The sequence below is a fragment of the Amblyraja radiata genome, chromosome 28 (genome assembly GCF_010909765.2).
Source record: "Amblyraja radiata isolate CabotCenter1 chromosome 28, sAmbRad1.1.pri, whole genome shotgun sequence".
NCBI lineage: Eukaryota > Metazoa > Chordata > Chondrichthyes > Rajiformes > Rajidae > Amblyraja > Amblyraja radiata.
Genome location: NC_045983.1, coordinates 17,581,814 through 17,598,685, shown reverse-complemented (window position 1 = coordinate 17,598,685; position 16,872 = coordinate 17,581,814). Strand labels below are relative to the sequence as shown.

Genomic DNA, 16,872 nt, shown 5'->3' with positions numbered 1-16,872 from the left:
GGTAATTGGATGGATTGGAGTGTACTACTTTTTGTCGAAAGGCAAATCTCAATGATTCCCAGATTTGTTAGGTTTGCAAGTGTTGTTGCTGAAATGGAATAGCCTTAGCCAGAAGCATTGTTCTGGGATACAAGTCTTTAGCACTGAAGCCAGGCTGCTGTCTGGCTTATTTGCTCCATCTACTGCACCCAGTCATTTTGTGACAGCACAGTGATTAAATTAACTGAACCATCTAGTATCATTTTCAGCCAAAAACACCAAATATTTGATCTGCAGAAGGATGCTGGTGTAAATTAAACAGTTAGTATTTCTGGTTGAAAATGGTAGTATATGGTTCAGTCCTTTCTTTTGCACTCATATCGCAGGTTCCTCAATCCGAGGGTGACATATCCATTCACTGAGTGTGGTAGCACTGCTGAGCTTTGATCCAATCCAGTGGATGTGGGATCACTCAGCACTGCCGGAGTGCGTTTTTTCTCCAGCTTAGCATACATTTGCCCTTTGATGTAGCCTCACCAGGTTGGCACATTACCTACACCTGGTATTGTTCGGGATTCGTTCTTTTATTCTTTGTTGAACCGTAAACACAGGAGAAAAATTATACTATATTCCTTCATGTTACAAACTGTAATATAATATAATATAACTGTAATATAACATAAGTTGATTGGTGAAGGGAAGTAGTTGATTTTCCCTTCATGCTGTATATATCTTCAGATACAAATTCATTCTAGCAACTTTACTGTTTGGGACATAGCCAGGTTGGTAATAGTGGTGGTGCCTGTCCTTTTTTGTTATATATACACTGAAGTCAAAGAGCACATTCTGTATTCATATTATCAAATGCTCATTCTAAGCAACGTTCATCAAGGAAGACAAATGTTTCATCAGTGTCAGTCTAAAGGAGGACCCTGACCCTCGCTATTCATGACCCAGAGATTCTGCAAGACCTGCTGAGTTACTACAGCACTTTGTTCTTTTTCTTTGTAAACCAGTAACTGCAGTTCCAAGCATCTTTCTTGATTGATCAATAGAGAGGACAATCAGCAGATTTATTTGCCCATGTTTAACCCACACCAAGAAGGTATAACAAAAGGGCAGCAATTTTCTTCCATGCAAGGATTCAGTGAAACAGTTGTGTCATGATAATCAGATAACTCTGAGTTACACCAGTATTTTAATTTTAGGCATAATTAAATAAATTCAGACAAAATGAGATTGTAGGTCACTTTTGGATTATTAATATTATCCACCATAATCACAATAATACTTTATTAGCCAAGTATGTTTTGCAACATACGAGGAATTTCATTTGCCAAGTCAGTCATACAAGTAGAATTGTAATGTACTAAATGTAAAAAAGCTGCACTTTATACATTCAACTATTTTGATAGTGTACTTGTCACAAGAACTAGAATCAGATGGGTTTCAACTTCATATCTCTACATGAAATGTCACGTTTGATTTTCTAGTTTTTAAATTATTTTACTAGATTGCTGCATACATTTCTATTATGCAAAAAAAAATCCAACCGTGACATAACGTATTCAAAACAAGTAACAAAGATAAACATCAGGTAATAATTCTAGGGGGAAAACGAGTACTGATTAGTAAACACAGAAGGAAGACTAAAACAGCCATAAAAATGTACCCAAGAGGCATTACATTTCGTATGACTGAATTCAGGAGAATGCATGTGAATATCTAGACAACATTAAGATGTTATGCCTCCATTTTCATAGAAGTCTATTTACTCTGCAATTCTACTTATTCAGATGTAAACCTGGAACAATTCATAATTTGTTCCAATGCTAGAACATAATAACTCTAGATGCAACAACTAGGCCATAAAAGACCTGTAAACAAAAAGATCATGCAAGGTTTCCATTAATACCAAGTGCAATTTATTTTCCATTTCCAGCAGAAATAACAAGCTGATTTTTTATTTAAGACTTGGCATATTTAACAGCCTGGTCTTTTTATATTCAGCTACGGAATATTGAATATATTGCAACTATTGTGGAATATTGTTATTGGCAAAGTATCATACATCCATATTTGTCCACAAGAAGGTGATTTTGGGTGCTGCTTTTGAAGAAGCTATGATAAACTGCTGCAATTGATCTTGAAGATGATCCTCACACTTTAGCCACAGACAACCAGTAGGAAAGGGAGTGAATATTTAAGGAAGCGAATGGTCTAATTGCTTCAGGGTGATATCAAGTTTTTAAACCGATTGGGATTACACTTATCTAGGCAAGTGAACAATATTCAATTACGCCGCTGCTGTTATCAGGCAACTAAATCGTCCTCTTTACCAGCTAGAGTGCAGTCCTGATCTCCCCACATCCACATCATTGGAAACCTTTGAACTATTTTCCAATCGGTTTTCATCTTACACTAAATATGTACCCGTTATACTTTATCTGTACACGGTGGATGGCTTGATTGTAATCAACCATAATTTTTTCCGTGCAGGATAGAATACAAGACAAAGCTTTTCACTGTACCTTGGTGACAATAATAAACTTTATTATTGCACAGGTGACAATAAAAAAAACTAAACTATTTCTGACTTGTACCTTGCAGGTGGTGGAAAGATTGTAGGCAGACTGAAGACGAGTCACTAGCTGCAAGATAACCAGTTTCTAATCTCACACATATACACATACAATATCCATAAAGCAGTTAACTTTCTGATTAATAAAGCCCTCAAAGTATAGATGGAAGAAGCCATGCAACGGCAATGTTGCTGATTATTGAAGGAAGCTCTCACCACAGCTGACACTCATATGGTAACTTTTATGAACTAATGCACGAGTGTTGTCCAGGTCCTGTTAAAAGCAGGCAGGTAGTGCTTCATCTCCCAGATGTGACCTTGTGGTGAATGTTTTTATGAAGAAGGTGAAGATGCTTCAGATTAGATGATCATCCTTGGACTGAGCTGAATACCTTCAATAATTATTAGTCATCTTCCTTTATGCAAGGAACAGCCTCAACCAGAAGGCAGCTATAAACTCATTGATATCAGCTTCAACTTGCTGAGGTGAAACACCCTACAAACTGCATTTCAATATCTTTAATGCAAGGTAAATTGGCAGTACATACAGTCTTGTTCTCCAAGGTAAATTTGGTTTAACAGATAAATGTAAGTATTTGGACAGATATTTCAGAATAGTCCGTTGAAAGATCTGGATGGTCCATGTTATTTTAGAAGATCGAAATATCAAAAGAGATGATAGATCCTTCTGGCTACAAAATTGTTCAAAACCGAATAAAACAAATCTAATTTCCATTTTACTGTTTGATTGAATAAGCCAAATGATATCACCTTTTTGATATCATCTTTCTGATATCAAACAACACCTGGCTTACTTTACCAGGCCAAGAAAAATATAATCACACAGAGTAGAAGAATTTATTAATAGATGAAGCTGCTGAAGGAAACAGAGCAAGAAGAACTTAAGCAGGCATTAATTACATGACAGAGATAGAAATAAGATATATAGACAAAATAAGAAAGACAAAGCTCCTGAGGAATAAAACTGACACAAGTTATCTGTGCTTTAATTTGTAGATAATCTGTTATGATTTTTTAATAAACCATTGGAAGGTAACCCTTTATGTTATATGTTGAGAAGGGATTCCCAAAATGACTAACTCTCAACTACAGAGATCCTATTTAAGAGGTGTGCTTTTCAGAGTAGCAAAGCAAAGATTTTTTTTTAATCCAGTAAAGTATGATAATTTTGTGAACTGATTAGATACATTATATTTATTTATTATTGTTACTTATACTGAGATACAGCATAGTTTTGTATTACTTGCCGTCCAGGCAAACTATGATAGGTATATCAGGTATTGTGAAAGTGAAAATAAACAGAATTCAGCTACAGAGAAAGTGCAGATAAAAACAAGTGCAAGGGGTGCAATAGGCAGATTGGAAGATCAGAATTCATCCTCAGCATATGCAGTCTGTCCAAGTAGGATAACAGTGGGGAAGAAGCTGTTCTTGAATCTGATGACGCATGATTTCAAGCTTTTATATGAGGGTAGAAGTGAAAACACCAAAGGAGTGAACGGTCATTGATTATATTGGCTGCTTTTTCAAGGCAGCATGGAGTTGATGGGGAGGGGGGGCGGGGGGCAAAGGGTGGTAGAGGCTGGTTAGTGTGATGGTCTTGCGTTTATAAATCCCTGCAATTTCTTGCGCCCATGAGCAGAACGGTAGCCATACCAAGCTGCGAAAACAGTCGGATAGGATGCTTTATGTAGGAAGGAACTGAAGATGCTGGTTTAAACTGAAGGTAGACAATGCTGGAGTAACTCAGCGGGACAGGCAGCATCAAGGATAGGAAGCTTTGTCGGGTGCATCTGTAAATATTGTTGAATCATTGGAGACATGCAACATTTCCTTAGCTTTCTTAGGCAGTAGAAGTGGTGTGCTTTCATAGCCATATCATCAACTAATGCAAATTACTAGTGATATTTACACCTAGGAAGTTGACTTTGATTACAGAATCTGAAAAAATTGTCTACCTAATTGCTATAATTTAATCTTTATAAGCAGCAATGTGTCAAATTTAAGCCAGTACATCACACCATTGCAATCAAACTGGCATTTCCTTTAGTAATACATCAAGTAATTTCATACAATTTTTGACATATGAACCAACTGGGGAAAAAAAAAAATGTTTTAAAAATCACCTGGTATCAATTCCAACATCTGTTAATTGTTTTGCAGTTGTGCACTTATCTCCATTTAACTGTTTAATTTTAATTAGTAACATTTCAGATTAGCTCTTTTCAAATCAATTGCTACCTCGCATACTTCTATAAAACCACTCTCCAAATAACTTGCTTTTCGTGTTTTCAAGTCAATCCCATGGTTTATTTTCACACTGATCATTCGCATGAGATCAGGATTGTAGCTGAATGAACACGTTGTCACGTGACAAGTCACAGTGAAATTCCTTGCTTGTATAGGGTGATTTCACGAAAGGTCACTGGAGCGTAGATCCGCAAAATTTAACTGGAGTACATGCGTCACTTCCGGTACATGTTAGTGAATGGGAAAACACGCACTTTCACACCCGTTAAAAACATCGAAAACGGCCAGTTTTTGAGCTGCAATTTACTGTGCCAGTCGGGGTGACCGTGAGGCACAGCTACCTAAATTTACAGTCCAAAAGAAAGATAGAAACTAAGGTAAATTCAAGAGGGAGCTGAAGGTGCAAAAACAGCGGAAGTGCTTAGCGGACATTTGCCGTGGAGATTTAAAGATCGAAAATATCGGGAATTATCGCGTTTGCTCGCTGCATTTCATCAAAAGTAAGGCATTATTGACTTTTTATCTTTATTCATTTGTTATATGAAAAGTTTTAAAAGTGAAAAATCCATCAGTAAAATTGCAAAATCGCCCATGGTTCTCAGGTGGGTTTTAACATGCAAAATGAAAACGCTTCTGAAGCTCCATTTACCATTTAAATAATCGTAAACTATCAATGCGTTTTGAAATAAATTTTACTCAGATGCAAGCTAAGGAATGGGATAATTGTCCGCTGTCAGTTGGACAAAATCAGGACATTTTATTATTTGCCAAAATATATTTCTCAATGTTTCTTGTTTAAAGCCTGCACAATCACCCAAACTACTTATTTATTTATCATCTAATAACAGACAAGCCTGCAGCATGGAATGATGTCAACAATCCTGATTGGGCACCCACTGTGAGCAGGATAAACAATGTGCACAAGAACGCCATGCACGTGCAACAAGAAGAGCGTATTAAAGCAGATTTGGTCGCAGCTCAAGCATCTATAGCTCTGCAAGTTAACAGCTGACAATTATCCCATTCCTTAGCTTGCATCTGAGTAAAATTTATTTCAAAACGCATTGATAGTTTACGATTATTTAAATGGTAAATGGAGCTTCAGAAGCGTTTTCATTTTGCATGTTAAAACCCACCTGAGAACCATGGGCGATTTTGCAATTTTACTGATGGATTTTTCACTTTTAAAACTTTTCATATAACAAATAAATAAAGATAAAACGTCAATAATGCCTTACTTTTGATGAAATGCAGCGAGCAAACGCGATAATTCCCGATATTTTCGATCTTTAAATCTCCACGGCAAATGTCCGCTAAGCACTTCCGCTGTTTTTGCACCTTCAGCTCCCTCTTGAATTTACCTTAGTTTCTATCTTTCTTTTGGACTGTAAATTTAGGTAGCTGTGCCTCACGGTCACCCCGACTGGCACAGTAAATTGCAGCTCAAATACTGGCCGTTTCCGATGTTTTTAACGGGTGTGAAAGTGCGTGTTTTCCCATTCACTAACATGTACCGGAAGTGACGCATGTACTCCAGTTAAATTTTGCGGTCACGTGGGTGCGGATCTACGCTCCAGTGACCTTTCGTGAAATCACCCTATACCCAAGGTATAAGGGTGCTGACAAAGTTACAAAGTATACACAGTATCCGCGCCAGGTCCGCCTTTGTTCTCCCCTTCCCCCTTCTCGGCAGTCCCCCCCACGCCAGGTCCTCCAGTCCATTGTGCTCCCCCTCACTCACGGCAGTTCCACCACACCAGGTCCTCCATTGCTCTTCCCCCTCCCTCAAGGCAGTCCCAACATGCCGGGTCCTCCGTCGTTCCTTCACTAGGCAGCGGCAGCCTCACTCCACGTTGTCCTTCCTCGTCCGTCAGTCGGCACCATCATCGACCGCCGCACAGACCTCTCCACTATTGCTGCCGGGTCCTTTCCGGATGCCTCCGTAGTGCAGACGCAGCTCCAGAGCATCCAATATTTATGTAACTCATTTCCTAACAAGCTGCAGACGCAGAAAGCCGTGTCAAGTTCAAAAAGTACTTGGAAGTTTACTTCAAGAGCTGTAGGGTTACTGAGTCATAATTGAACTATGGCAGTTGATAGTTATTTTTCTGGTAGCAGAGCTCGTAGAACTGTTGTCTCTCAGCGCCAGCGACCTGGGTTCTATTTGTGTGGGGCTTAGACAACGTCTACCGTAGCATCAACTTGTTAACATGTTCATAAATGCATCACTCTAGTGATCATACATCACTAAGAACAATGCATCATGTTGACAGCATGTATCAAACAAATTGAAAACTAAAAAGGTAAATCTCCAAACCAATTGAGAAGTTCTAAAGCATGTTACATATTTTAATATAATTACAATGCCCAGATATCTCTTCAACAATAGACCTGGATGTGATAACAAGAATTAATATCCAAATAATAATACAACATTTATGGAAACATTTGGATAGTGAGATTTTTTTCTTTTTTTGATCATTTACCTATTTACAGAATTCTACCTAGCTCTGAATCTTCAACATGCAGTATTTTAGACATAATAAATATGGGCTATCCGTGTTAAGCGTATTAAATACTATGCAAGAGATGTAGGTTAGATTCAGGAGGTGATTCGATCAAAGCTGCATTAAAATTAACCTTAATAAGTGCTTAGCATTTCTTACCCAGATTCCACCACTTCATTATCCAAAAGATCTTTCACATTAAAGTACATTTTTAACAGAGGACTCATCAAATTTCTGAATCTCAAACGAGTATCACAATCCCATATGATGATATAATACAAAGTAAAAAATGCAGTTTATTTATTATAATCAATCATTTAGATTTCTGTTTTTTGATACATTAAAAAGATTTAAATAATGTTCTATTTAAACAGCAATAATAGCCGAAATAGAGGATGCTTGTGGAGAATGGGGATTCCAGAAATCAATTCTCAATGCTGAAGGCGCTACAATAGGTAGCTACCCAAAAATGTAATTAAAGGGCAAGAAAGTCTTCACTAACATACATACAATTTAACACAATTTAGGGTGAAAACAAAACCAGTTATATTAATTGAATATTAAATGGACCAACAAATTGAGATTTTAGTCTGCCAATAGCAGGCAACAATTTAAGATTGAATATGCAATCATACTGCACAATGGCAGTTTAAAAACAAGTCATATTATCAAGGAGGAGCACGCATATAAAAGAGAATGATATGGTATTAGAGACCCTGGTTTTGAAAGGAGGGCCAAGGCGAGAATACAACTGAGAGCAGCTGAAACAAAACGAAGGGACTAATAATGGTTAACTATTTGCAAATTTTCAAAACTTGTTACATACAGAAGCATTAATAACCTTTGTAAAGAAAGGATATTAGAGTCTTGGAAATGACTGGCCCAAATTCATTATGATTGCGATTAAATATAAAATATTTAGAAAGTCTTTTTCATCACAAGCTGCACCTCAGCTGAACCAGACTTCACGCTGGAGTAGACAGAAATTAATGGGAAACTGTTCAACGTATGATGTCTATAGTCCAGAAGCAAGGCCAACCACACTCGGAGTTGAGCAGCTGTAAGAAGACAAGCCAAGAGACAAGAGACATTTATTGTCATATGCACCAATTGGTACAGTGAAATTTGTGGTCACCATACAGCCATACGAATAAAAAAAAAACACAGAACACGATAGTCTTTAACACAAACATCCCCACACAGCGGAATCAAAGTTTCCCACTGTGAGGGAAGGCACCAACGTCCAGTCATCCTCCTCTGTTGTTCTGTACGCAGATATGCAGGTATTTTCACAGAGCTTCGAGCTCCAAGTCGTCATTGCCTCTTTCACTGAAGCATTCAAGAGGATGGGCCTTACCATCACTACTTGCATGAGAGAAGTCCTCTATCAGCGTGTTCCAACACGGTCCCTCCTTCGTTGATGGCGCAAGGCTAGATGGTGGAAAATATGGACCGCACCTTACCTCTCAGCAATGGCAGGAAGATGGATGATGAGATGCACCATCATCTTCAGTGCACCAACACAGCACAGGATTACTGAGAAGGCTGTTTAAAATTCAAGAACTTGAATCTGGCACAAAAGTCGTGTTTGAGTAGGTGGGCGAAAAGTTCGCAAATGGAATTTAATGTAGGAAAATGTGAAGTAACCCGTGCCTGCCTTCTCCCCATATCCCTTGATTCCCACTAGCCCCTAGAGCTCTATCTAACTCTTTTAAATTAATCCAGTGAATTGCCCTCTACTGCCTTCAATGGCAGAGAATTCCACAAATTCACAACTCTCTGGATGACAAGGTTTTTTCTCATCTCAGTTTTAAATGGCCTACAAATGGCCTTTATTCTTAGACTGTGGCCCCCTGGTTCTAGACTCCCCCAACATTGGGAACATTTTTCCTGCATCTAGCTTGTCCAGTCCTTTTATATTTTTATACGTTAATAATAATAATAAATTTTTATTTTATTTTTTTATTTTTTTATTATACGTTAGTATAAGTACTTCTCATACTTCTAAAATCTTTTCTCATATGACACCCCTGCCATCCCGGGGATTAACCTTGTGAACCTACGCTGCACTGCCTCAATAGCAAGGATGTCCTTCCTCAAATTAGGAGACCAAAACTGCACACAATACTCCAGATGTGGTCTCACCAGGGCCCTGTACAACTGCAGAAGGACCTCGTTACTCCAATACTTAAATCCTCTTGTTATGAAGGCCATCATGCCATTAGGTTTCTTCACTGCCTGCTGTGCCTGCATATTTACTTTCAGTGACTGGTGTACAAGGACAGTCAGGTCTCGTTGCATTTCCCCTTTTCCTAATCTGACACCACTGAGATAATAATCTGCCTCCATGTTCTTGCCTCCAAAGTGGATAACCTCACATTTATCTACATTATACTGCATCTGCCCACTCACTTAACCTGTCCAACTCGCCCTGCAACCTCCTAGCATCCTCTTCGCAGTTCACACTGCCACCCAGCTTTGTGTCATCTGCAAATCTGGCTAGTGTTACTTCTAATTCCATCATCTAAATCATTTATATTGTAAATAGTTGCGGCCCCAGCACCGAGCCTTGCGGCACTCCACTCGCCACTGCCTGCCGTTCTGACAGGGACCCGTTTATTCATACTCTGTTTCCTGTCTGCCAACCAATTCTCTATCCATGTCAATATCCTACCCCCAATACCATGTGCTCTAATTTTGTCCACTAATCTCCTGTATGGGACCTTATCAAAGGCTTTCCGAAAGACCAGATACACTACATCTACTGGCTCTCCTTCATCCATTTTACTTGTCACATCTCAAAAAAATTCCAGAAGATTAGTCAAGCAGGATTTCCCCTTCATGTGCACTTTAACCACATGTGATTTTGTTCTATTACAAATCTTAAATTGTGGCCTACAGAGGCAAATAAACAAATGATGGGTCTTTGTCCCAAACATTATAGAGGGCACTTTATGTCTTTGAAGTCCAAAAAGCAACAGCCATCACCATCCTGTGATGCATATTCGCAGTTTCTTATTAACATTACTACTGCTTGTTTGAACAAATGTGTTCTGAACTCCATACACACATAACAGTTGCAGTACTCTCATAATCACTGTTATAGAAACATAGAAAATAGGTGCAGGAGTAGGCCATTCGGCCCTTCGAGCCTGCACCACCATTCAATATGATCATGGCTGATCATCCAACTCAGTATCCTGTACCTGCCTTCTCTCCATTCCCCCGGATCCCTTTAGCAACAAGGGCCACATCTAACTCCCTCTTAAATATAGCCAATGAATTGGCCTCAACTACCTTCTGTGGCAGAGAGTTCCAGAGATTCACCACTCTCTGTGTGAAAAAACATTTCTCATCTCGGTCCTAAAGGATTTCCCCTCTATCCTCAAACTGTGACCGCTTGTCCTGGACTTCCCCAACATCGGGCACAATCTTCCTGCATCTAGCCTGTCCAACCCCTTAAGAATTTTGTACGTTTCTATAAGATCCCCCCTCAATCTCCTAAATTCTAGCGAGTACAAGCCGATTTTATTGTTACCACAATAAAAATTCAACACAATTTGTTTTTGAACAAATCCACGGTGGCTTTCTTGTATTATCGCATTCTTGACCAACTGAGTTTTGCCTGGATTTAAGTTTCTTGCTGCAAACCACTTGTCTAAAGCAGATTGGAAAATTATGGTACTGCCCTCATAATTCCCTCCATCTGCAACCTAGGAAATAGTGATGTTTATTTCATGGCTAGCCTTTCCTAAACTTTTCTTTGATTTTTAGTCCATCCAGTGCCTCGGCTACCTTTTCTTTAAAAGTAAACTTTGGAGGTACTTATTCACTAATCTTTAGTTTGGATTTGTCAAGACCACGCAGTTCAATATTTCATCACATCCTTGGTTTAAACATGGACCAAGAAACTGAATTCCAGAAAGGAGGGAGGTGAGGGTAACTAACCCAGATTTTGAGGCAGTATTAACCCTACTATGGTGTCAATGAGCTCTGGAAAAACAAATTTATGGACTAAAAGAGAAAAACATCCAAGTCATACGTTGTACAAAGGATAATGCATGTGATTGCTAAAGCGAGATCATCTCAGTCCTAAGGTATCACTGCAGAAGCTCCTCACGGTAATGTTCTGGGCCCAACCTCCTTTCAAAGATCTTCCTTCCATTACAAGGTCAGATGTGGGGATGTTTGCATAACTTTCAATTTCATTATCACTTCTCAACAAATTAATTTATGGCCACATGCTGCAAGATCTAGACATCATTCCGATATGGTCTAGTATCAGACAATTAACAACTGGGCCACAGAATAAGCAGACAATGAGCATCTCCAACAAATGAGACACTATTTGCCCATCATGAAAATAAATGCAATAACATCTGCAGCCTCATCGCCCACACCCTGTGGTGCTACCAAGGATCAGAAACTTAAATTAACCCGCCAGACAAATACCATGAATACAAGAGGCTCGAAAGAGGGTATCCTGCAGTGATTGATGCCTCAAAGTCTTTCATGTCCTACAAGTCAGCCTACTTCTAACTCATCGGGTACAACATAATCTGCTTTCCTTGCAGTCTAGCTAACACTCTGAGCATTTATTATCTCCATCAAGCTCCCACTTTAACTGCAGTGTGTACGATATACAAAATGCAACACAGTTACTTTCTCAAGCTACTTCAACTGCACCATGGACAATGACTGTAGCAGGTACTCTAGCACATCACCAATTTCCCCTCTGGATCTCAATCCTGGAACCCTACCCAATAGCAATAATGCATTATCTTAATCTTACTTTTTTTTCCTTGTGGACCAGTTGTATGTTTGCAAATACTTGCACTTCGTCTGCTTCATTTTCCTCACCATTTTATCCAGAGAACTCTCGCTTTTTGTTGCCTTATTTATCCCAGTCATGCAAATGCATCCAAATGAAATCTCTACTGATTATTTGATTACAGTTTTGTTTGGCAGTTTTGATTATAATTGACGCTGGTAATATATTTTTTTAAAGAAACAAGCTTTTCTCCAATTAAGTATGTTTGCTCCATGTCACAGATTTCTCCAACTTGAACTTATTCAGTCCATTCGTTGATCTAGGCTCCTTTGAGAAATATAGAAACAGAGAACTGCAAATGACAGCTTACAAAAAAGCTGGAGGTGCGTGTCCAAGTGGGGCAGAGGGGAGAGAAGGGGCAGTAAAAATAAAGGGGGCAGGTGTTAGTTACCTAAAATTGGAGAATTCAATGTTCATATTGTTGGGAATACGAATACTGTTCCTCCGGTTTGTGTGTGGCCTCACTCTGGCAATGGAGGTGGCCCAGGACAGAAAGGTCGGCATGGGAATGGGATTCAGAGCCTCCTTGGTCTCGTTTGGCCTCTTTCGGACATGGGCCTCCCATTCTGTTAAATGTAACTTTAGCTATGGATAAATCCTGAAGGCAATACAGCTTAGGATATGAGCCATTGGCATGTGTCAGGCCAATGTCCTGAAGTGAAAATGTCGTTTACCAAGAGGCATGACTGAATGGTGATATTTTCACTTCAGGACAATGTCATATGACTGAAGGGCATTGCACAAATCTTCCATAATTAAGCATAGTCAGGGCAGATGGTAGCGCTCTTACTTAAAGAGTTAGAAGGTTGTGGGTTCATACTCTAATCCAAATTCAAACATATAATTCAATTTGAATTTCTAATGCACTACTAAATCAAGTCAAATCAAGGTATGATCTACCTGTCCGGCCAATTGCTAAGAATTCTATGGCACAGTTTAGAGTAGGGAATTCCTCTTGCGCTCTCCCAAAATGTATTTCTCAACAAACATCGCTTAATTCATTAAATCGCATACATGTGCAAATCAGATGCTGCATCGAACTACACAAGTGATCACTTACAAAGTAAGCACTTTGAGATACAAATAAAGCGTTTATTTTTCAAAAATGTTGCATTGACACATTTTGAAATGAACCAACAAAACAGTTCAACGTGATCGAAAATTGTAAGCAATTTTCTTACCACTAATTTCTGGGTTTGTCCAGATTCAAGCCTGGTTTGCACAAAACAAGCCATTTTATTAGTGGCAAGTCCAAGATTTAATAAACATTAACTCAAGCTTAAGAATGATCAAGTTTATAAAACAACTTGTAGAATGATCAGTTGATTTTTCTAATATAATAATGAAGTATTTCAACACATGGGCATTCAGTGCATATCATTTTTCATACTTGCTTTAACAAGACTTTTATATGTAATGCATAAAAGAGATCCATACCATATGATAGAACCAAACAATGCTTTGTTGTGCATTCATTCAGCCATCCTAATTTGAAACCCTAACCTGGAATTATATTACCCTCAGGAATTTAAAGTAGCTACATGTTGACTGCCTTCATAAAATTCTCAAGATTTCTGAAATTGAAGAGGCATTAGTCTTCTAGCTCTGGCTACAGAATACACAAGAGATATTCACAGAATTATCTGTATAATCTCAGAATGTGAAGGCTGCATTGGACACATTTACCTGCTTCAACAATTAATCTACTTTGACGAGGACCAGAGCAGGCAGCACACACTCACCTGAATTGGCAGCAGTCTTCACCTCACCTTTGGGAGAGTGATCTGTAATTACACACCACAATAACACTACTTAATAAAAAAAAATGCTATTACTATCCATTTCAATTTATCTCGATAAGTACAGTTTTACAACCCTGGCTTCTCAACTAAAACAGATGGAAACTACATACATATCAAACTATATTTGCAAGCAAATTATTGGATTTTCATTTTAAAATGTACACGTCATATTCATTGTAAGCACTGCCATTTGAAATAAAGGTCAGGGGTTGCTGAAATCTGTGAACATTGTCCAACAAAAAGTCAAGAATGGGGACTCCTTAAAAAAACTCTCAAATTGTCACATATTGTTTTCAATCCATCAAGCTCTTTGGCCATATTTAAACCTGTCGTTCCCTGCTCAAATCAATCTCTCTTTTGAGCCAGTTTGTGTTTTTGTATCTAGTTTAAAGCTTTTAAATGCCCTGCTTTCGGCTTAACCTTAAAATGCTCAGAAATGTTAAGAACAGAATGCTCAATTTCCTAGTTGGCACATAGAATGCAAAATTAATCAAAATTAATATTCAAATTTTCTGAAATATCTGAATGTTAGAAATAGTTTTGAAATTTAAAAGTACCCAGTACTTACTGATGCAAATATTCTTCAATTTAATACAAAATAGTTCATGATTATTTTTTCTTTAAGATCAGCAACCACATGGTATAATTAATGAATTAGCAAATTGCACTTTTTTTTTAAAAACAGTGCTGGTGTAACCCATTGGGTCAGGCAGCATCTCTGGATAACATGGGTCGGCGAGATTTTGTTTCAGGACCCTCTGTTGGCAGTTTAAATGTTAATGAAAATGCATTGGCCAAAAACAAAGAACACTGCAAACAAGGAGGAAGTTTGTAGGGAGGACAAAGTTTGCAAGAATAGCAATTGTATTCACATAGGTGCTATTAGTTCATTGTTAAGACACAATGTATTCATAGACATGGAAAGACAGATGGTTACATATTGATACCTAGAGAAATAAAGATTTAACATGGAGAACTACAGCAGATACACAGCTGAAAATGATACGGCAAGAGGCGGAAGTCCATTAACTGTCAGAGGAGTGGAAAATATTGGGTGCATATTCACATGGAAATGGTTAGAGACTAGTAGATGAATAATAGAGATTTTCAAAACCTGACAGAAACTTCAGATTTATTGTAACTGAATGAATCCTTCAAAATCATAGGTGTTTACCATAAATACTGTTATAAAGTTATTCACAACTTGTGTGTCTATAAAATTGCACTGACTGCCATAGCATTTTATTTTAAAAATGGATTACACTGTATGTGAATACAATTGCTATTCTTGCAAACTTTGTCTTCCCTACAAGCTTCCTCCTTGCTCGCAGTGTTCTTTGTTTTGGCAAATGCTTCATTAGAAGCAATTGGGAGCAAACCACATCTTTTTGCGGACTTCTGCTACCCATCCCATTTTCCATTGAGTCCCAAGACTCAATTCACCACTTTTCTATCTTCCACGATCTCCCGAACATTTATATTTTTCCTAATGTACATGCCACCCGACATGTGAGTTTACAGGCATTAATTTGAAGGTCAGGAACATCATAATATCCACATGTGTCCAAAAAAAAAAAATCAAGAAAACTTCGCCTGGTCACCAGCCAAAATAGTAAGTGGCACTTAAAAATAAACCAATAAATGAAAACTTCCACTGGACACCAATTACAATATTTCTGCCACTGCCTCTGTCAAAACAGTAATCAAGATTCAACCATGTACCATACTACTTCAAAGATTAAAGCAAAGATAGCAAGATCCAAAGAAAATAAGTTGACCTTCACCAGTTGAAAAGGAAACACTAACAAACGATCACAAAATTAGAGTCATACAGCATGAAAATAGGCCCTTTGGCCCACTTGCACACACCAGCCAACATGTCCCAGCTACACTAGTCCCATCTGCCTGCGTTTGGCCCATATCCCTCCAAACCGGCCATATCCATGGACCTGAAATTAACACGGGTATTTTGGGAAAAAAACATTCAGATCTAGAGTATAGAACTATTTGCCATTAATTTATTTCAAAGCAGATATGAAACAGGCAATTCCATACATAGTCCACTGTTTACAGGCAAAAACACAGACTACCTTGCTATTCCTTATGAACAAAAAGGACAGAGGAAATATGAAACACTCTTTCCAATCAATTCCAAGAAAGGATGCCAGGTAAGGGAAAGAGGAAGAAACCAACCTTACTTGGGTATTAGCTTAAAAGGGAGCACAAGAGAATAATGCATTTTGATGTGACCAGTTAGAACGATCAGTGCAATGTTTTTTTTAATGAAAATGAAATAAATATAAGATTTTTAGAATGAAGCAATTTAATTTGTTTCTTGGCCTTATCTTGGAGTAAATCAATGTATCTACCTATGGACTGAAGCATTGATTAAGGCAAATACAAGATCCACAAAATCTTGTTTATGTAACAGGCCATCTCATTGTTACATTCCCCTGGTGATGTTATTGTATTTATAGACATTGAACTGCAAAAATAAACCACCCATTGTAACAACTGTTAGTTGAAATAAACGTGACAAAACATCCAAAACAACTTCAAAATGAAAACTGGTCAAATCAATAAACAAGAACTCTTGCATCAGAAACATTATACAATATTTTCACTATGCCTACTTTATGTTACAAATTTTAAACACACATGCAGAAGGTAAAACTTGTTGTTAAAATCCATTAGCATTCAATATATAGACTACTTTCCTCAGGCTTCACAGTGTAACTAAACCAGACAAAATGAAATCTTTCACATTTGTAGTTTGTAAAACACCCATGGTCAATTAGCATTTACTGCCAACCATAGTTAGAACTATACAGGAGAATATGATTGTTCCAAAAATCCTTAAGGGGTTTGTCCTTCAGCTGTACACCTTTAACTATACTGGCA

At 38.1% G+C, this 16,872-nt stretch overlaps 1 protein-coding gene across 3 annotated transcripts in view; it reads right to left on the bottom strand.

The window, feature by feature from the left end:
* The window catches only part of rffl (ring finger and FYVE like domain containing E3 ubiquitin protein ligase), a 41,715-nt gene that overhangs the window by 24,226 nt on the left and 617 nt on the right, over positions 1–16,872 (bottom strand). For 2 of the 3 annotated variants that reach the window (XM_033045950.1, XM_033045948.1), the window contains exon 2: positions 13,912–13,953. The exons of the other annotated variant lie outside the window; for it this stretch is intronic. The gene's annotated coding sequence lies outside the window, so the exon portion shown is untranslated. The remainder of the gene's footprint in view (positions 1–13,911; positions 13,954–16,872) is intronic. 3 annotated transcript variants of the gene reach the window in all.